Raw genomic sequence first — 20,380 nt, forward strand, 5'->3', positions numbered from 1 at the left:
ACCATGTGTGTGGATTGCTTAGAGTAAATAACACTTCATTTGGTGCTTAAAGTGAACTTTTTCTTTTCTACTTGGCATGTTTGTAGTGTTTAAATGCCTATAATTTTCATGGATGTATCCTCTCTCGTCACCATTTGTGGATCTTGTGTGTAAGAGAAATCTGTGTAACTTATATAGAGAAGCTTGCCTTAGACCAAGATATTCGATATTGGGTATGCTAGGGGACAACTTTAGAGCAGTAACAAGCTAAAGCTAGGTCAACATTCTAGCCACTATATAAAACTTGATTATGGTAAAAGCCATGTCAGTGGTATTTCTGTGTGATAGCTCTCCTCCAGTACCCTTGTGGTGCGTTAAACCCTAGTTCTCAAGGCTGGGAGACCTTCTACAAAAGTTTATCATTCACTTGACAAACAAAATGCCCTTACTAAAAACCTTGTTTTAGTGGCCAAAAACCTTTCTATCCACTAGCTCAAGGGGTCACCCATGCTCATGAAGACATCCTACATTCTCGTGATCCTTAGTAGAGACAGTCATCCCTTGGGAAGTGGATCTCGGTAGCCCTGAGAAGTGAGTGTGTTGTAAGGGGGAGCCTATGGTTCCAAGGTCCTAAATTGTTCACCCTAGATAAGTATGGCTGAACTTTGGGTCAAGTAGGAATTTAAGGGATACAACCCTAAAGCCTAGGTTGTGGTGTGACTATTCACTTTTAACAATAGTTATTCTTTTCTTAATGTGTCTTGCATGTGTGTAAAACATTAATCAAGATAAAAGCCAACATTCAAATTTACACCTTGTCAAAACATCAAACACTATCAAGACATTACAACTTTGGTCAAAACTTTTCAAACTTGGGTCCAATACATTCAAAACTTAGGAAACATGGAATACTACATCCCTAGAAGTGCTTGGCATACCTTAGGTTTCATGTTTGCATAGAATCCACTTGAATTCACCCTAGTTTGAGCATCATACTTGCATTATCTAGGCTTCATATTTCATCTTCTAGTCCTCATTGTGATTCCCTCATCCTTCACATTGCATTCATTAGGGTTAAGTTTACATCCTTTAGTCTTTGCATTTCAACCCCAAAACCCTCATTTTGCATTGTCCATCTTGCATATTTTCGTACCCAACCCTCATCTTGAACACTACAACCATCATTTTGAGTGTCATACACACCATTTTGAACCTTCATTCTAGTCTTAACATTTTCCTTTGCTATCTAGCCCACAGTGACATCAATATGGAAAACATAGCACCTAAAATTGCCTTAGTTTCAGCCCATCTTCCCAATTGCACTTTAAAAATACCAACTATGCCCAAAATAGGACCAACTACACCATAGGCATAGTTGGTACTATCTAAGTGCACTTGGTAGTCTTAGAACCTAGTTTGGACTTCCAGACAACATTTTGAGGCTTTAGAGGTGTTTACAAGTACCTAGATAGGTCCCCTTGCATTAGCATGCCCTGATCTGCATTTTGCACCCCATGATTTTCTTTGTCTTCACTTAGGAAACCATTCCCTACATTGTAACCTTCATTCTACATCTCCTAATCCATCATAACATCAACCCTAGTATCCTAGCTTCTTGGCATAGTAACTTGACAACCACCCCCCTCAGAATCAACAACCCTTCAACCCAGCCTCCCAACTATGCCCAAACTAGCCCCAACTCCACCATGGGTGTAGTAGGTACATTTAGAGTGCACTTGGTGCTTTCAAATCATAGTTGAGCACTTGTATGACCATTTTAGTTCTTGAAACTACATTTTAGGACCCTAAAACTTCATTTAGGAGCTTCTGTAGGTCCTTATTCTACACATGACCCAAAACTACATCTTGAACCCAAAATATCATTTTACATCTTAGGAAATTTTCATATTGCATAATCACTCAACATAACTATCATTTTGAGCCCCTTAAACATCATTTTGAACCCCAAAACCTTTGAATTTAGTCAAAAATCTTAACAAAGTATGAGTCTTAGAGTATCTCCTAGTGTTGATGGATGATGGATCTTGAATAGTCCTTTTTCCTTTTCTTATCATTTTATTTGGTCAAATTATGTCTATGTCTTTATAGATTTGACCTTGTCATCTTTATCAATTTGATCTTTTTGTCTTTTATCACTTTTTGGTCAAGATCCAAAGTCCATTATCACAAGGTCAAACTCCTAGACAAAATAGTTTCTAAAGATTTCACCTAAGTTCAAAACCTTGCATGTAACTTTATCATTAGCACAATCCTATTCCTAGTGTCCCTAAACATCATTTTGACTTACCCTAGTGGTATATCCCCCTCATCTTTCATTGTTCAAATCCTAGCATCGTTCTCACTATCAAACCCTATCAACTTGTCTATCAACCAAATTGTCTTCTTGATCACTTATCCTCACTTGGCATAATCCAAATATCATTATCAACCCTAGTAAACCATCCCTTGCATAGTCCACCTTGCATACACCAACCTCTAGCATCATTCCCAAGTCCTAAATCCAACCCTAACTTTCATTTTGCATACCTTTTAGTCAACCTCTAAAACATCACTTTTCATTTGCATTTGCATAGTTTCTCTAGGACATTTGCACCTTGCATATCAAAACACTACTTTATTTTGCATTTTACTAGGTTTCATAACATCCCTAAACACCAAAAAATCCAAAAAACACTCATATCTTGCATACCCACATCCTAAGTATCAAGTTTTGACATGTTTTACCAACAACAAACCCTATTTTACCAACTGCACACTTCAGGTGCATAGTTGGTAGTTTTAGAGTGCATTTGGTAATTAGGGACTTCATTCTAGATTTTAGAACCCTAATCTACACATCCACACCTTGCATTACATCCCTAAACCTTGCAAAACACTCTAAAACACTCAAATCATTCACATTTTGTATTTTAGGTACCCTAACACCTCTGTTTACCCATTGCATACCTCCCACTTACCAATTTCTTGCCTTCAGGGCCCCAAGTGCACCAAGGGTGCACTTGGTACTGTCTAAGCATAGTTAGTAGTTTAGGTGCAGACTTATAAGGTCCCATCAAGAATTAACCATCAAAATCCTCCAAAGTACATTTGAACACATCAACATTAATCCCTTGTTCGATGAACCACAACCAATGAAGGGAAACATGACTCTTCCTAAGTATCCCAAAAGGATGCTAAGACTCGATCTCAATCACATGGTCCAACAACAAGACATGCCTAAATATACTTGTGCTCTAGGGATGCCAAACATACCTCCTTTGGAGGAAAATCAACAAAGTGCACCTTTGCTCCTAACTCTACCAAGTGTTATGATGTCAAATGTTATGGAACCTCCCACAAGTACACCATGTGAAATGTCAACTACAACAATCCCTATTGATTCAAAAATGAAAATTCTTATTCATATTACACCTATTCCCAAAAGGAACATGCCTCATTGTCAAATCAATATGATGTCCCAAGGAGAAACCTCTAACACACAAAGGTGCCAAAACAATGATACCAACATGGTGGTCAATTCTCAAGGACATAAACAACTACCTCAACAACATCAACCTACAATGGTCCAAGGACTTAATTTTTCCAACACACATTTGATATATCAACAACAACATCAACCACAATAACAACAACCTCAAGTTGTGCAAGCATCCAACATCCCTAACATGCACTTTGATGTAAACCCACTTGATTTCCATGCAATGTATCAACAACAATTCCAACAACAACAAGTCATGTTTGCTAAACAACAACTAGAATACCAAAGAAGCCTTGAGCAACAAATTGCATACAAACAACATTTGTTACAACAACCTCAACAGATACATCTACAAAAACAATCACATACATGGTCTCATATACAACCAACAGAGGTATCCCAACAACAACCACAACAAATGCCACAACAACAACACATGGTACATCAATCATAGTTGATACCACAACAAGTGCCACATCAAATACCACAAAAAGTGCCCCAATATATGTCACAACAAGGACCCTTTTGTCTTCAAGGTATTAACATACCTCCACCACCTAGGGACACATCAACAAACTCATTAGACATAGAAATGTCAGAACTGAGTAGACATAGCTCTTGCCACACCAAACAGTCTACTCATAGGCACAAAAGACTTGAAGGGAAAGCTATTGTGAAAAACCCTAATGAAGAGCTATTGCAACAATTCAAAAAACTTTCTAAACAAGTTGAGGCATTGTGAGTCCAAAAGAAATAGGCTCTATATACAAAAAGGGACCTACATCCTAATCCATTTGACAAAAGTTTGTATATGCATCCATTCCCAAAACACTTTGAGACTCCAAGGTTTGAAAAATACTAATTAAAAGGAAACTCTATTGATCACATCAAATAATTTTGTGCCTCTTGTACTGAACTCAATGATGAGCCCACTTACCTCATGAGATTGTTCCCCCATTCTCTAGATGGGTCTGCACTTGAATGGTACTCCAAACTTCTTGGTACTATCAAATCTTGATAAGAGCTAGTAGAAAAGTTCATCTCTCACTTTTCCTTTAACAATATGAATGAGGTGAGACTTTCTGATTAGTGTTCAACCAAACAAAAAATGAGAGAACCATTTATCACATGCCTGCTTCGTTGGAGAAGCTTAGTCAATCAATGCTCACTAGACATTCCTAAAGAATAATAAGTTAACTTGTGCATTGAAAAATTAGTCCCTAATTTTATGTATGAAATCATAATCAAAAGTCCAAGCACCATTTCTAAATTTATGAAAAAAGGGGCTAGCATTGGAGATGCTCTTATCTATAAGGGAATCCTCAAGACGAACAAGGAAAACAAAAATACCAACTCGTCTAATGACAAGGAAATTTTTTTCTCCAAAAATAAGAATATGACTAATGATGGCATTGTGGATGCATGTACAATTAGCATGACACAACCTCAACTAACATGTAAAGGTGCAAATCCTACAAATTCACAAAATACCAATCAAACACCACCTCCACAATAAAAAAATTGAGAGTTCCACGTAGGTTGGACCTCGAAGACATCCTAGAACAAAAGATAGAAAATTCACACCATTGGGGATACCTTTTGAAATTCTACTTCAACAATTACTACGTAATAAATCCTACATTTACCCCCAATCAAAGATGAGCCACTAACTAAAGTGTCTTGGTGGGATGACAAATTTTTTTGTGATTACCACTGCACTAAAGGACATAAAACCTCATTATGTCTCGAACTAAAGCATGTAATACAAGAACTCCTTGATGATGGTGTAATCACAGTTGATCCATTAATACTAGCATCCAACTCTGATCACACTATCTTCAAACATCCTTTGGGAAATCATGACAAAGAGAAACCCTCCAGTTCAAACTCAAACTCACAAGGTAATGTGAATTACATGGACACTGGATATGACTACACCATCAAGTATTTCAATGAGTTAGATTCTCATGTATCCACATTTACCTTAAATGCTAAAGACCCTCATTGTGTTGTTACTACATGTCATTACCAAGATCACTATGCTTGGAGCCCCATGTAGACCTACTGCTTCTACTAGACCTACACCCCCTAGTAGACCTGCTACTCCTACTTCATCTAATTATAGCCTTGTTGAATAGCTCAGCAAGACCCCTAAGAAAATATCCATCTTGGACCTACTAAACACATCTCCCCAACATCAAAAGATCTTGGATCAAGACCTTAAAGAGTTAGTATTCCCAGATAACATTGATGTTTCCCAGTTCCAAGCCATGGTGGGGAACCTATCTACATCACAACATATCACCTTTTCTTGTCAAGATATTCCTAAGGATAGACCCAACCACAATGGTCCCCTTCATCTTGAAGTCTTTATCCATAATGCCAAGGTCAAACATGTCCTAATAGATGGAGAAGTAAGGCTAAATATCTATACTCTTAAGGTTGTCAAAAGTTTGAGTTATTTTGAGGATGATGTGGATCCCTCTCGTAGAATCACAATAAAGGCCTATGATGATGGAAAATGCTTCTCCAAGGGAATCATCATATTACCCATTAGAGTTGGTCTAGCTACTAAGAATACATTATTCCAAGTCCTAGATATAGAAATGAATTGCAACATGATACTGGGATGTCCTTGGCTTCATGCTATGAAAGTAGTGCCCTCTACATACCATCAATGTCTGAAGTTTTCCTACAACAATGTGGAGGTTACCATCCCTCATGATCCAAATCCTTTCCACTTTTGTGCTAATCTAAGAGATGCTACTACATACCAAGTCCCAACAAATAATGAAGCACAACCTATAGATTCCTCTAAATATGTGGATGTTGATATACTCCTCAGTTTGGCTAGGGAAAAGCTAAAGTTTGAAGACAATGAGTGTGGAGAATACTTTATGTCTCAAGTATCTCACACTAGGGAGTCACCACTTTCTCCCCAATCTAATGGTAAACCACATCTATTACAAGGACCAACACTTTGGGATCAATACACAAAATGCCCCTTCTATCAATGAGAATACATCTGTATGTATTGAGTAAGCAAAAGAAGAACAAAAACCCACTTTGATATCTCCTAGAAAGTATGGACATGGGTTTATTATCATGCAAAAATAAGGCTATGATGGCTATAGTGGTCTTGAATGTCAAAGACAAGGAATAATTGAACCTATCACTACAAAAGGACAACCTCCTAGTTTGGGGTTTGGATTCACACCATTGCAAATGGGTCCTCCTAGTACTATGGTACCTATGTGTAAGACTATGGATGTTTTGAATGATGAAAAGGCATCTGAGGATATCCAACCTAAAACTAGTAGTCCACCAGCTTCTAAGCATGACCCCAATTATACCATTGAATCATATATCCCTATATATATCTCCAACCAAAGCCCATTCAACACTAATGATGAAATCCCCTCAAGTTATCTTGAACTATTAGATTGGAACCAACGTGGACCACCAATTTTTGATCAATTTGAAAATTATGATGCTCTCTCAATAGACTTTGAAATCAATGAAGGACTTAAGGTTGGTGATCATAAAGAAGAAATTTCTTCTAAAGTGAACACATTGGAATATTTTTCAAAGCCAACTCCACCTTCTAGTTGCATAGAAAAAAGAGAAAAAAATGAAAAAAGTAGGTCTCTTGGTGAAAATCAAAAGGCGCCATTAGACCATGAAAAATCAAAAGCTAAGTAGCTCCCAAGGATGCAAGATAAACAAGATGATGCCATGAATATTAGTGTTCCAATGTTTAACATGCCAAAAAATCTTTTTGAGCACTCTCAATCAGCCTTCATGTGGGAAGACATTGGTCTCCATCCTCCCAATCCTTCCTTATATCCAATTGTTTATCCCCCAATCCTACTACCTAACTTGTCCAATAACCAAAATACAACCTCTATCCAAAAGGCCTTTGAGCACATCATCATCAATGACATCCCATACAAAGAATCTTTTAACCCATTTATCCTTAGATGCCTTGATTCGCAAGACATAGACACTATCTTACATACAGTACACAATGGTATATCTCAAGGTCTTTCTAGTGGTTTGATCTTAGCTACAGACTTGGATTGAATCTTGTGTAGTTATGGTTAGTTGTGGATTCAGAGATTATCAGCTAGTAGCCCCAATGACCAATTTCTTCTCAATAGTCATCAGCAACATTTTTGATTCCATCTAAAAGTTCTGAAAAAATATCAAAAAAGTCCTTAAAAAATCAAAAAATAGCAAAAAGTCATGAAAAAAAGGAAAAGGAAAAAAGTGAAAAAAGTCATGAAAAAATGGATGCCTTGATGAAAAACTAGCGAATAGACATCTTGGCACGAAAATTTGAGTCAAGAGAAAAACTCCATCCAAAAGTGAAAACCTGGGAAATAGGCACTTTGGGCAAGTACCATGGTGAAAACTTGGCAAACAGGCACCATGTGTAATTAGTATTTTCTCCTCCATCTATTGGGATTCCATCTAGTTTTCTCCCCTTTTTCTATTCCTTGATCATATCCCTCATCTTGCAAGACATACTTGGCTCCTTGACCATGGCTTATGAACTAGTTAATATCCATTTTTATCTTGCCTAATGCATCACCAGTCTGTACATACTCTATCAATTGGCTTTTGTACATAATTTGCATCTTGTCTGGGGGCATATTACCTACATAGCACATGAGTTTGAACTTGAACTGGGGGAATATCCCTAAGAACTTTTTATCCATTGGACCTATCGCATAATGGATTGGAGATAACAATTGTATATGCTTTTACAATCCTGAAAAAATCCTAAAAATTCAAATATGATCCTGAAAAAATCCTAAAAATTCAAATATGATCCTAAAAAAAATCCTAAACATTCAAACATGATTATGAAAAAATCCTAAAAATTCAAATACGATCCTAGAAAAATCCTATAAATTCCAATATGATCCTAAAAAAATCCTAAATATTCAAATATGATCCTAAAAAAATTCTACAAACCATAAGATGTCTTGAAAAAATTACTAAAAATCATAAAATGTCCTGAACAAATCACTAAAAATCATAAAATGTCCTGAAGTAAATCCTAAAAATCATAAAAATGTCCTAAAGAGACCAGTCACACAAAAACATCAAAAATCCCAAAAACCCTAAAAATCACAAAAACCCATCAAAAATTTGTAATAAACCTTGTACATAATCATCCCTTTTGCATAAACACTTGCACTTTCGTAGACTGAAACTCAAAGCACTACACTTCAATGACAATTACACTATCTGAGCAATGTGACCCAACAATCAATCCAACATGTCACCATGAACCTATCAATGGAATCAACAACCACAACCATCACATGATCAATCTATCAAACACTATCTCAAGACCTAAAACATTAAAAGGCATGTAATAATGGACAAGAATAGTTCTTGGCTCATGTTGTTTAGTGAGTGATTTATTTTTTCTTTATTTTTCTTTGATCATGTTCTTATGCTACTCGATGATATAAACTGATCTATGAAGTGGTTGGGATGGTCCATGGTCATCTTTTATCTTCTATCTATTATAATGTACCTTTGAGAGTCTAGGGCATGCATATATGCCTTAGGAAGGACAAGGTCATTTTCTATCTACATTTGGCTTGTTTATGCAAAAGGTTTACATTTGTGCTCTAGCCCTTTATGCCATGATGTGTTGCATTCTATTTGTTGTATCAAAATAAAGCTCCAATAACATATAGGGTACTTTACAAAAGCAAAAGCCTTCCCATCATACTAACAATTCCTCATCTCATCTCCTCCATCTTCTGTGTCTTCTTCATTTGCTACCTTGCATCTCATTATCAACAAATTGACCTACCATATGCATATCTCAGTCAATTTCTTAAGGGGGCACCCATATATATCATTCCTACTGGGGCATGTTGTTATGGACTTCTCATCAATGTTCTTTGACACAATGCTCTAAATCACATTGTATCAAAGAGGGGCAAAATGTAGACACTCAAAAATGGTTCACGTCTATGGTTTCATCAAAATGAAGCTCCATTTTACATATAGCACACCTTTTTGAAATAAAAAGTCTTCTCTTCATTCTAACTAGTCCTCATCTCATCTCTTTAGTCTTCTTTCATTCATATCTTCATTCACCACCATGATCATGTGTTATGATACACCAAATCATCTTCATCTTGCATTCCTGCATTCATGCATCATCCTATACTATCTGTCAACCTTCTAGGGCTTTCCACCTAGTCCAATCTCATTCTGACCTTTGTTTGACCAAGTTGACCAAATGTGAACATGTTTGACTAATTTCACTTATTTCTTGACCTCTTTCCACCATTTTGGGCATGCACATAAAGTTTCAGGTCATTTTGAGTCTAGTCAGGCTATTTTTGGCCCATAAAGCCTTCTAAGATGTAGTCTACACTTTCAAAGCACACTTGGAATTCCTAAGTGCACCATGGGCACACATGGTACTATCATAGTGCACTTGGGGTACTACTCCTAGAGCCTCTATGTTACACTCAAAAGGCCATAACTTTTGCATTTCAACTCTAATTTACAAACTATCAGTCGCATTGGATTCATATCTTCGTTGTGAAAAAATTGAGCTATTATTTTTGTTATTTTGTCACTATCTTGAGTGGTAGCCCTTGAAAATACTCTCAAGCCCCTAAATCAACATCACTTCTTCATACTAATTCATCCCATTTTCTTATTCCATTACTAATTCATCCCATTTTCTTATTCCACTAACTCTTATTTTTGGCCAACGTGATTGTATCTCAACAATGTCTATCATTATTCATATCCTCTTTCACATCAATTTCACATAATTCTAGAACCATTTCAACATCATTAGAAATCATATCAAATTAACTCACAACCACTTCAAATCAACTTAGAATCATATCAAATCAACTCATAATCACCTAGAATCAGTCCTAATCAACCCAGAATGTGTCAAACATCCCAAATCAATCATCATTTGTCCAATCCTAGGTATTTTTGTGGCTTTCAATGCCTTGGAAACCTATCAATTTATTAAATCATTTCAATCTAACCTTAGTATTTTCATGGCTCTCAGTGTCAGATCATGGCCTTATCAATCATTTAATAACATTGACAGTGTTCATCGATGTTATTATGATCAACCTTATCAATCAATCTCAATCCTATAGCATTACATATCTTTAGTTCATGTCATGTGTTCTTGACATGTTATAATTTTTTATCAATCAATCAATTCAACCATGGCTTTGGTCTATCCATCATCATCCCATTTAAGCTCTATTATCATCACATTTCATCAAAGGATATTGTTGCACTTATCAAATCAAACTGGCCAATCATCTGCTAATTTTCTCTATAGGATTAAATAACCCATAATGTAATCCTATGTCATTTCACTAATTTTTCTTCCTAACTAACCCTCTCAATTAATTGATATTTTATTAATTAATTGGTTCATCATTCACAAACCATGGAAATTCTTAATTTTCCAAGTCATATTTCCCACCATTAATTCCATTTTTACTAATTTCTATTTTTGTGCAATAAGGGATTTTAAATTCAAATATTCTGCACAATATTGACATCATCATGACACATGGGTGTGACACCTCATGGATTCTCCTTTGACACTTGGCTAAGATGTTTCATGATCAAATATTCTTATTCTCTTGCGCACATCCATATTTTGCTTCCTTTGTCATAGATTCTTGGCTTTAAGTGGGTTTGAGGTGTCATATGACGTGTCATAGATTCTCTTCCCTCTTTAGCCAAGTTTGACTCCCAAGTGTCATACAATCCTACATTTGGCATCTTGTGTCATGGATTCTCAAAGGAATCTTTTTCCAAGTCACATATCCAAGGTGAAAATTCTAATCTCTCATTCTCAGTTTTGGTTATAAAATAAGCATTCTTTCTCTCAAATGGAGCTTTATTTTGATATGGCAAATGGAATTCAATGCATCATGGCTTAAAGGGCCAGAGTGCAAAATGCAAACCTTTTGCATAAACAAGCACAATGCAAATAGAAAATGACCTTGTCCTCCCTAAGGCATATATATGTGCCCCAAACTTTCAAAGGTACATTGTAATAGACAATTTTTTTTTAAAATGATGAGGAACCATCGCGGCCTCTTTCAGAGATCAAGTTATATCATCAAGTAGCATGGGAACATGATCAAAGAAAAAACAAAGAAAAAATAAATTAGTCAAAAAAAACATGAGCCAATAGCCATTCTTGTCTATTATTACTTGTCTTTTAGTGTTTTAAGTCTTTAGATAGTGTGTGATAGGTTGATCATGTGATAGTTCTGGTTGTTGATTCAGTTGATAGGTTCATAGTGACATGTTGGCTTGGTTGTTTTGGCACCTTTATGTATTAGAGGTTTCTCCTTGGGAAATAATATTAAATTGATGATGAGGTGCATTCCTTTTGGGAATAGGTGTAATGTCAATAATAGTTTTCATTTGTGCATCAATAGGTATTGTTGTAGTTGATGTTTCACACAGTGTACTCATGGGAGGCTACATAACATTTGATGTCATAACACTTGGTAGAGTTAGGAGAAAAGGTGCAATTTGTGGATTTGAAATGTCCCTTTCTCTAATTTTATATTATATTTCAAGCCTCTAATCAGATCTTTAAGATCAAACAACCTATATTTCAAAGATCCACCAATTTCTCAATAAACCCCAAATCGGGTATGCCGAAAATAGTGCCAAAAACTTCATAGCTTCACATATTATTAATAAATCTAAAAGTGGAAATTTTTTATATAAATTTCAGCAGCATAAAATCATACAAAATGAAATTTCTAGATCTATATAACATTTACACACCAGCTCCCAAATGGAGGATAAAAACAATGCTCATCGAGCTCCCGAAAACAACACAGAATAGCCCAGAAACACCACAAAAACACTAATAATCTATCAAAAAAGTATAATCATGACCAAATACATATATTCAGCTCTATTTTAACATCTAAAAGTCTTAAATACAGAAGCAACCCAAACTGATATGAAATACTCAATTGGAAACACCAAACTCTTACAAAAAACACACCCGAAAATCCACAAATCTGCACTGTTCAGCACAAAGGAAAACTCTGCATGAGCTTGCACATGGAATGTATTTAGAATCCCATCCTTAGCCTTCCTAGAAACCTGCAAACTCCCATTCTTGGGTCTCCTTCTCCACAAGTTTGGAAGCCTCTGAAGCACAACAAAGAAATCAACAAAATCAAGTTCTGGAATGAGCCCAAAATGCCTCCAAACCCTTTAAAAGAGGGCATAACCCAACCTCACGTCCAAGAGGGGTTAATAAAACATATTTTAATAATAATTTTCATTTATTAGTCCAACAATTTCCAAAGATTAACCCCTTTTTCTGAAACTTCACCTTCTTGGGCCTGCCTGCCTTGGCAAAAATTATTATTTTTAATTATTTGAAAAGGGACATGACAAGTCCTCCCCTCCCAAATATTGCTTGTCCTTAAGAAATTTCTGAACAATAAATTAATCAATCCACCTAGATCCCAAATGTAGTCATGAACTATACTACTGTCAATTAACACAGTCTCCTGCAATATCCTCTGCAATATAACCAAGAGGAATCCAAAATCAAACTCATAATTATAGCTCAACCAAAATCCAAAATCACCACTACCACAGTCAAAAACCCACAAGACACAAACTCTTAGAACATCAAAACCCAAGTAAAGTGGACAAATCAAACTGCCAACACACTAAATACCATCAACATATCCCACTAGCCTATACGGAATGTATAATCCAACTCTGAAACAATGGTGAACGCTCCTGAATGAAACTGTACCAAGTATGGAGAATCAACACACTATACAACTCTTGCAGTCAATGCAACTCTACAAATCACTGGCCATTGTCTCATAACCATCACTCCTATGCACTGCTGATGGTGAAAAGACATTACAAGATAAATAGCAAGAAATGGAACCCAAACCAAATTTTCCATGAACAAGTGATACAGCCCACTATGACTGACCACCAGCTAAGCCAGGAGATGTCATAGCCAAAGGAGTAGAATCAATAACAACAACTGCTGAAGCATCACTCCCAAACTCTTGCTCTAAGTCATGTATTATCAAGCTGTCAACTGCAAAACCTATCGCCATGTCATGCCCATCACAACTCTCATCTCGAGGTGTCAAATCATCCCATAACTAATGACAAGCACTAGGAACCAAAGTACATCTCTGTATCATCATCTCATCAACATGGTCATCAAAGGTAAATTGATGAGCATACCTCACAGTGTAGTGCCGATAGAATGTTCCAATCTCAGTTGGTGGCTTAGACTGCAATCCAGATGAAACTAACTACAATCGATCACTAGAATTGACTACTACCTCTGAAGACATTGCCAAGGGAGAAATATTACTAGTAGGAACCATGCCAACTACCAGCTCACCAACATCATACATGACCTTTGATACAACATCTCTAGTCTTTGTGCCATTAGTACTAGAGGCCACCATCATGTCAGGCATACCACAACAATTTTCTGCAACACCCAACTCAACTAAACTTGACTCTAGTGGAAACGAACCCGATATGCTAATGTTAGTATCAAGGATGGATGCATCCCCATCTCTACTATCTCTAACAATCTTGACCATGGACATCGTCAAATCACTAGACACCACAGCTTGTGACTGTATAGAATTTGGTAAAGATTGCAGTCGCTCCAACTCCATGGTCACCTTAGTCAAATGAAACTGTGACTCCTCGAAAGCCAACTATGTACTCTCAAGAATCTCAGAAGTCACCTCAATTTGATGAGTAAGCTCACTCACCTCATCTTCCTTGGCCAATAATGCATAATATGTTGTACTCCCCCACTCCGTAAGATAATCTCTGTCAGCTACCAACTGCATATAATTCTGTCTCAAAATCCGAATAGCCTCCCATAAAGAGTGGATCTCTGTCAAGGAAAGATAACTGCTTTCCTGCTCATCACTAGTAGGAGAACCCCATCCATAAACTGCTAACAACTGATGAGTAGCATCAAAATGTTGGCAAGCAATAGCAATGTCTCGCTCACTAACTCTCAACTAATTAGACACATGATGGCATTGGCTAGACTATCTACTACAAACCTCCTCTGATGCACTGTCTAAAGGAGTATCCTCAGAGTTACTAGTCTCTAGAGTATTACCATCCATATCCTATGAATCAACTCCAAAGCTCATATCAACATACGGACTATCAAAAATTGTAGCACTGCTGTCCAACTCCTCTATACCAAAAGAAACTCCAAAGGAAACTAAGTCTTCAAAATTGCCCACTACATCCTCCTGGATGTCATCAATGCCAATATGATCCTAGGACTCATCTGTACACACTGCCAAATATGAAAGATCATCAACACATTCCAGAAAGTATGGTCAACTGGATATATGAACAAAGCCCAACACCAGTGTATAAAAACTAATACCAACATTAGATAAGCTCCTGGCACAAGAAAAGACAACACCGTGCAATTTGCTAATCAAATCCATGATAGCACCCAAACAATCACTGCTACCAAAAAGTGTTAAAGATTTCCAGTCAACTGAATCTCAAATGCCAATATAACAATCTCAAGTCCATATCCGTAAACTATAATCAGCTGGTAACTCAAGCAAACTCCTCACCTGAGTAATATGACCAATACCAACTAATTCCACATACTTGTCTGACATTGTCCCTATATCCTGGATGTGAATGCAAGATGAACTTGCAACATTATCAATGACCACATATGATCTACTATTCGTAGAAAGATGAGTATCAGGAGTGTAAGATGAAACTAAACTCAATTCCATGCCATGCTTATCCCCATGTCTCTCCCAGTCTTGTAATGCCAATGGAGTATTCGCCAAACAAGCTAGAGTGTCCTCAAGCTCGTGAGAAAGCCTGTCAATTTCCTCCTCCTTCCTCCTCAAGGCATCTGAATAGTCTCCAAAAAGGCTAAGAAGATGGTCATGATCTAATAGAAGATGTAAATAACTCAACTTCATCATTCCCATTCCTTCCCTAATCGCTTGTAAGTCAACACAAGAAGAATTTTCCTAAACTCCCTTATGTCTACCCTGTAACTGAATCATTCGAATGTGATCCTCTATCATATCCCACATTCTATCATGATGAGATAATGAAGTCACAATACTATCTTTGTTCACCTTCATCTGGCTGGAAAAATCATGTGAAGTACTACCTGCCTCAACCTCATGTGATGAAGCATCTAACTGTGCCTGGTACTCTTTCTCAGCAAAGCCATGAATGCTCAATGTCTGCTCATCTCTACCAGGTATCTCACCATCATGCATAACAACATCCTCATAATCATCATCTAAACCCACTACCTCCTATGGTAGAGTAGAATCTGAGACCTCTGCCTGGCTATAAGCTAGTTTCTCAAACTCCTCATGCAAGTTCTTAGTAATTATGTCATCTGCCTTATGAGAAAATCTGCCAAATAGAAATCCAGTCAACTTATCCACCTTAGCTGGGTTGGACAACATGTCATTCATCATACGGTGGTGCTCAACCAACTATTTAGACATGTCATGGCTTATTTTTCTAAGTTTATTTGAAATGTCTAAATAACCATCCTTTCTACTGTTCTGACTCTGGATATCAATTGTCCAAGATCGTGTCCTTTGAGACTCTGTACTATACCTGTCCATTTTGGATAAAGTAGAGTGTAACCCCAATAGGTTATAACTTTTTCAAACACCAAGAACTAACATGCAAATGATTAGAAGTAGCATGCAACCATAGATTTTGACATGCAACTGATTAGAAGCAACATGCAACCACCAAATTCACCAAGAACTAACATGCAAATGATTAGAAGTAGCATGCAACCATAGATTTTGACATGCAGCTGATTAGAAACAACATGCAACCACCAAATTCACCAAGAACTAACATGCAAATGATTATAAGTAGCATGCAACCATAAATTTTGACATGCAACTGATTAGAAGCAACATGCAACCATAAATTATGACATGCAAGATTTGGGTAGTTGTCAAAATTGACATGCAAACTTCTACAAACCCTCAGGCTAGCAAGATCATAGCTCTAATACCATTGAAATGTACCTTTCTCTAATTTTATATGATATTTAAAGCCTCTAATCAGATCTTTAAGATCAAACAACCTATATTTCAAAGATCCACCAATTTCTCAATAAACCCCAAATCGGGTATGCCGAAAATAGTGCCAAAAACTTCATAGCTTCACATATTATTAATAAATCTGAAAGTGGACATTTTTTATATAAATTTTAGCAGCATAAAAGCCTAAAAAATTAAATTTCTAGATCTTTATAATAGTTACACAACAGCTCCCAAATGGAGGATAAAAACAATGCTCATCGGGCTCCCGAAAACAACACAAAATAGCCCAAAAACACCACAAAAACACTAATAATCTATCACAAAAGTATAATCACGAAAAAATACATATATTTAGATCTATTTTAACATCTAAAAGTCTGAAATATAGTAGCAACCCAAACTGATATGAAATACTCAATTGGAAACACCAAACTCTTACAAAAAACACACCCGAAAATCCACAAATCTGCACTGTTCAGCACAAAGGAAAACTCTGCATGAGCTTGCACATGGAATGGATTTAAACTCACATCCTTAGCCTTCTTGGAAACTTTCAAACTCCCATTCTTGGTTCTCCTTCTCCGCAAGTTTGGCAGCCTCTGAAGAACAACAAAGAAATCAGCAAAATCAAGTTCTGGAATGAGCCCAAAATGCCTCCAAACCCCTTAAAAGAGGGCATAACCCTAACTCACGTCCAAGAGGGGTTAATAAAATATATTTTAATAATAATTTTCATTTATTAGTCCAATGGTTTCCAAATATTAACCCCTTTTTCCGAAACTTCACCTTCTTGGGCCTGCCTGCCTTGGCAAAAATTATTATTTTTAATTATTTGAAAAGGGACATGACAGGATTTTCCTTCAAAGGAGGTATGTTTGGAATCCCTAGAGTACAATTCCCTTTAGGCACATCTTTTTTTTGCATCATGTGATTAAATTCAAGTCTTAATGTCCTCTTGGGATACTTAGGAAGAGTCTTATTTTCCTTCATTGGTTGTGGTTCATCAAACAAGGGATTAATGTTGATGTGCTCAAATGTACTTTAGAGGATTTTGATGGTTGATTCTTGATGGGACCTTATAGGTGCCATTATTGTGTTTGAAAACTCCAAAGGTTTTTTTCCCTTTATCTAAGTCCAAATTGATCATGGGTTGTGTGTTTTCAATTTTTGTGTTGGTTTGATGTTTGGACTTAAGTCCCTCAACATTTGGGTTGAATTTGACAATTTCTTGGGCTACCAAGAGTTTGAAGTTCTTGCGGAAATTTATGTCTTGACATGCCCTAGTCATTTCTTCATCAGTGATACCATAATCAATTTTAGATCATCACTTAAGTGTACAATACCTTGTTGTGTGTTTGATGCATTAGGGTTGAAGGTACTTGTGTTGGGTTTGCTGAATTCAAAGGAATGTGTTTGTTCATCCTCAAGTGTGGTTGGTACACTTCCGCCTCCAGGTGGTATCATCATGAATATTGGTTCAAAGTTGGGACTCCATTGAACCATCCCATGTGTAAAATAAGTGTTTTAAGGAAACCTCATGGTAGGTGCATTATTTATGGTTTTTTGCATCATCTCTTGGTTATGGTGATCTTGTGGATACATGTTTAAGGGGTCTGCAAGTAATGGTTGTGATGCATCTATTTGGTTTTTATCAAAGGTTTGTTGGCTTTTCTTGCTCTTCTTTTTGCTTGGATGAAGTTTTGGTTGTGTTGGTGCCTTAGAAAACAAGATTTGGTAAATTTCTTCAGGTCTTTGAGCTAATTGTGTCCTAGTGAGTGCTGGCATGATACCTAAGGATTCAGATGCAGTGGAAGGAAACCTAAATGGACTTTTTGCCTCCCAAGTGCACACCTAAACTACCAACTATTCTTAGACAATACCAAGTGTGTCATTGGTGCACTTGGAGCCCTAAAGGTAAGTAGTTGGTAAAAAGGAGGTATGCAATGGGTAAATAGAGGTGTTAGGGTGCCTAAAATGAAAATTGTGAATGATTTGAGTGTTTTAGAGTGTTTTGCAAGGTTTTGGGATGCTATGAAGGCTATGGAAGTACATATTAGGGTTCTAGAACCTATAATGAAACCTCTAATTACCAAGTGCACTCTAAAAATACCAAGTGTGCTCTGAAACTACCAACTGTGCACCTAAAGTGTGAAGTTGGTAAAACAGGTCAAAACTTGATAATTTGGATGTAGGTATGCAAGATGTGAGTGTTTTCTTGGATTTTTAGGTGTTTAAGGATGTTATGTGACTATGAAAAATGCCAAATGAAGTATGGTTTTGATATGAAAGGTGAAAATGTCCTAGGGAAACTATGCAAATGCAATTGCAAAGTGACATTTTAGAGGTATTTAAAATGAAGATTATGGTATGCAAAATGAAGGTTAGGGTATGCAAAATGAATGTGAGGGTTGGACCTTGGACTTGGTAATGAAACTAGAGTTTGATGTATGAAAGGTGGACTATGAAAGGGATGGTGTTCTAGGTTGATAATGATGTTTGGGATATGGAAAATGAGTATAAGTGATCAATTTGGTTGATAGACAAGTTTATAGGGTTTGATAGTAGAAATGATGCTAAGGTTTTGAAAAATGCAAGATGAGGGGGATATACCACTAGGGTAAGTCAAAATGACATTTAGGGATATTAGGAATATGATTATGCTAATGATAAAGGTACATTCAAGGTTTTGAACTTAGATGAAATCTTTAGAAAGTATTTTGTCTAGGAGTTTAACCTTGTGATAATGGACTTTGGATCTTGACCAAAAAGTGATAAAAGGCAAAAAAGATAAAATTGATAAAGATGACAAGATCAAATCTATCAATACATAGATAGAGTTTGACCAAATAAAATTATAAGAAAAAATAAAAAGACTAGCCAAGATCCATCATCCATCATCACTAAGAGATACTCTAGGACTCATACTTTGTTAAGATTTTTGACTAAATTCAAAGGTTTTGGGGTTCAAAATGACATTTAGGGGGCTCAAAATGATGATGATGTTGAGTGGATATGCAATATGGAGATGTATTAAGATGAAAAATGAGATTTTGGGTGCAATAGTTTGTTTTGGATGAGATGCAAAATGAGGACCTATAGTGGCATCTACATGTAGTTTTAGGGTCCTAAAATGCAGTTTAAAGACCTAAAATGGTCATACAAGTGCCCAAATGCACTCTGATAGCACCAAGTGTGCTCCAATAGTACCAACTCCACCTATGGTATAGTTGGGGATAGTTTTGGTACAGTTGGTAGTTGCATGGCGCAATTGGGAAGTTGGGGTGAATGGTTGCTGATTGTGGGGGGTGGTTGTCAAGTTGCTATGGCAAGAAGCTAGGATTTTGGGGTTGATGTTATGATAGATTAGGAGATGTAGAATGAATATTATAATTTAGGGAATGGTTTCCTAAGTGAATAAAAAGAAGATTATGGGGTGTAGAATGAAGATTAGGGCATGCTAATGCAAGGGGACCTACCTAGGTACCTATGAACACCTTTGAAGCCTCAAAATGCTATCTGGAAGCCCAAACTGGGTTCCTAGACTACAAAGCATGATCAAATAGTACCAACTATGCCTATGGTGTAGTTGGGGCTAGTTTGGGTGTAGATGGTACTTTCAGAGTGCAGTTGGGAAGCTAGGTTGAAACTAAGGCAATTTTAGGTGCTATAGTTTCCAGATTGATGTCATAGTGAGCTAGATAGTAGAGGATAGTGCCAAAACTAGAATGAAGGTTCAAAATGATTTATAGGACACCCAAAA

The sequence above is a fragment of the Cupressus sempervirens genome, chromosome 3, assembly GCF_028749045.1.
Source record: "Cupressus sempervirens isolate cs-2001-9-10 chromosome 3, ASM2874904v1, whole genome shotgun sequence".
NCBI lineage: Eukaryota > Viridiplantae > Streptophyta > Pinopsida > Cupressales > Cupressaceae > Cupressus > Cupressus sempervirens.